The sequence below is a fragment of the Arachis hypogaea genome, chromosome 10, assembly GCF_003086295.3.
Source record: "Arachis hypogaea cultivar Tifrunner chromosome 10, arahy.Tifrunner.gnm2.J5K5, whole genome shotgun sequence".
NCBI lineage: Eukaryota > Viridiplantae > Streptophyta > Magnoliopsida > Fabales > Fabaceae > Arachis > Arachis hypogaea.
The window spans coordinates 15,602,993-15,606,305 of NC_092045.1; the positions used below are offsets into that span (position 1 = coordinate 15,602,993).

At 33.8% G+C, this 3,313-nt stretch overlaps 1 non-coding gene across 1 annotated transcript; it reads left to right on the plus strand.

Annotated features, from left to right (window-relative positions):
- Positions 1–526: 526 nt before the first annotated feature.
- Positions 527–630, plus strand: LOC112718496 (small nucleolar RNA R71). Its single transcript, XR_003160834.1, has one exon. It is a non-coding gene; the product is annotated as a small nucleolar RNA R71 (small nucleolar RNA).
- Positions 631–3,313: the final 2,683 nt, after the last annotated feature.

The window sequence follows — 3,313 nt, forward strand, 5'->3', positions numbered from 1 at the left end:
GGAAAAAGGCTTGCTATTGCTAAACCTGTTTCTTCCACCATTATTAAAGCCTTGTTGATGCTTTTGTTGATCCTTCCATGAGAAATTTGGATGATTTCTCCATGAGGAATTATAGGTGTTTCCATAGGGTTCACCCATGTAATTTACCTCTGCCATTGCAGGGTTCTCAGGATCATAAGCTTCTTCTTCAGAAGATGCCTCTTTAGTACTGTTGGATACATTTTGCAATCCATTCAGACTCTGAGAGATCATGTTGACTTGCTGAGTCAACATTTTGTTCTGAGCCAATATGGCATTCAGAGCATCAATTTCAAGAACTCCCTTCCTCTGAGGCGTCCCATTACTCACAGGATTCCTCTCAGAGGTGTACATGAATTGGTTATTTGCAACCATGTCAATGAGTTCTTGAGCTTCTGCAAGCGTTTTCTTTAGGTGAATAGATCCACCTGCAGAATGGTTCAGTGACATCTTAGAAAGTTTAGATAGACCATTATAGAATATATCTAAAATGGTCCACTCTGAAAGCATGCCAGAAGGACACTTTTTGGTCAAATGCTTGTATCTTTCCCAAGCTTCATAGATAGATTCACCATCTTTTTGCTTGAAGGTATGAACATCCACTCTAAGCTTGCTCAGCTTTTGAGGAGGAAAGAACTTGGTCAAGAAGGCCACGACCAGCTTATCCCAAGAGTCCAGGCTATCTTTAGGTTGTGAGTCCAACCATGTTCTGGCTCTATCTCTTACACCAAAGGGGAAAAGGATGAGCCTGTAGACTTAAGGATCTACTCCATTAGTCTTAACAGTATCACAGATTTGCAAGAATTTAGTTAGGAACTGATAGGAATCTTCTGATGGAAGTCCATAAAACTTGCAGTTCTGTTGCATTAGGGCAACTAGTTGAGGCTTCAGCTCAAAATTGTTTGCTCCAATGGCAGGGATTGAGATGCTTCTTCCATAAAAATTGGAAGTAGGTGTAGTATAATCACCAAGCATCCTCCTTGCATTATTATTGGGTTCGGCCATGTCTCCTTCTTTTTCGAGATTCTCTGTAAGGTTTTCTCTAAATTGTTGTGCTTTAGCTTCTCTTAGCTTCTTCTTCAGAGTCTTTTCAGGTTCAGGATCTGCTTCAACAAAAATGTCCTTGTCCTTGCTCCTATTCTTATGAAAAATAAGAGAACAGAAAAGAAGAGGAATCCTCTATGTCACAGTATAGAGATTCCTTTATGTAAGTAGAAGAAAAGAAGAATAATAATGAAGAGGAGAAAAATTCGAACACAGAAGAAAAGAGAGGGTTCGAATTTTAAGATGAAGAGAAGTGTTAGTAAATAAATAAAATAAATAGAAGAAGATGAGAGTAAGGGTGCACATGGGCTGGGTGAAACCGGGTTTGATGGGATCCAGACCCGACCCAAAATATGCACCGGGTCTATTTATTAGACCCGAACCCGACCCTAGACCCGATGAAACCAATACACTTTCGGGCCACAATTATACTGGGTGAAAACCGGGTGAAAACCGAGCCGTTAACATTACATTACGTTGATACCTTATTGTAAGCTAGCATGTAAAAATATCCAAATTTCCAAGACTCCAACCATTATTTAACATAGTAAAATTCACTTAGAAAAATATAACAATAACCAACCCTTCTTTAAAATTAAAGCATAACCACAATCAATACTAAAGCAAAACTACAATCAATACTAATATTGTCTAATAGTACTAAATATTTAAATCAATACAAATAACACAATATTATGCATTAGTCTAGAGTCTTATGCATTCTAAACATAAAACATTAACTTATAGTCTTATAATGACTAATAACACAAAATATTAAAGTTTACAATACTTAAATTCCACATAAGAATAGTCATGATCCATCACTAATAACACAAAATATTAATTGTATATGATGACCGGGCCACCGGGCCGACTTCGGGTGACCTGAGCTATGGCCCAGACCCGACCCAAAATAATGACCGGGTCTATTTTTGAGACCCTTACCCGGTCCTAAACCCGATAAAATCACACCAAATTAGCCCCGAAAGTGTTTGGGACCGGGCCGGACCTTCGAGCCGGACCGGGTCTGTGCACCCCTAGATGAGAGGGAGAGAAATTTCGAAAATTGTTTTTGAAAAATGGTTAGTGATTTTTGAAAATTAAGAGAAGAAATAAAATTAAAATTAAAATTTGAAACAATTATTTAATTAAAAGAATTTTGAAAAAGAGTGAGGAATTTTTGAAAATTAGAGAGAGAAAAGTAGTTAGGTGGTTTGAAAAAGATAAGAAACAAACAAAAAGTCAATTAGTTAGTTGAAAAAGATTTGAAAATCAATTTTGAAAAGATAAGGAGTTAGAAAAGATTTTTGAAATTGATTTTGAAAAAAGATATGATTGAAAAGATATGATTGAAATTTATTTTGAAAAAGATTTGATTTTTAAAATTAAAATTGATTACTTGACTAACAAGAAACTAAAGGATATGATTCTAGAATTTAAAGATTGAACCTTTCTTAACAAGAAAGTAACAAACTTCAAATTTTTGAATCAATCACATTAATTGTTAGTAAGTTTTCGAAAATCATGAAATAGAGATAAGAAAAAGATTTTGAAAATTAATTTTAAAAAATTTTTCGAAAATAACAAAAGGAAAAAAAAAGATTTAATTTTGAAAAAGATTCTGAAAAGATAAGATTTTTTTTTAAAATTGAAATCTTGACTTGACTAACAAGAAACAACTTATTTTAAAAAGTTTTGACGAAGTCAACCCAAAAATTTCGAAATTTATGAGTAAAATGAGGAAAATATATTTTTTAATTTTTTTGAATTTAATGTGGAAAGAGAAAAATAACAAAAAATGACTCAAGACATAAAAATTATGAATCAAAACAACTAATGCATGCAAGAATACTACGAATGTCAAGATGAACACCAAGAATACTTTGAAGATCATGATGAACATCAAGATTTATTTTTAAAAAATTTTCAAGAAAAGAAAAACATGCAATACACCAAACTTAGAAATTTTTCATGTTTAGACACTATGAATGCAAAAATGCATATGAAAAACAACAAAAGACACAAAACAAGAAAATATGAAGATGAAACAAGAAGACTGGTGCACGAAATCACAATCACACTTTTGTAATTCCGCACAACTAACCAGCAAGTGCATTGGGTCGTCCAAGTAATACCTTACGTGAGTAAGGGTCGATCCCACGGAGATTGTCGGCTTGAAGCAAGCTATGGTTATCTTGTAACTCTTAGTCAGGATATCAATAATTCTCAGATTTAATTGTAAAAAGTAAAA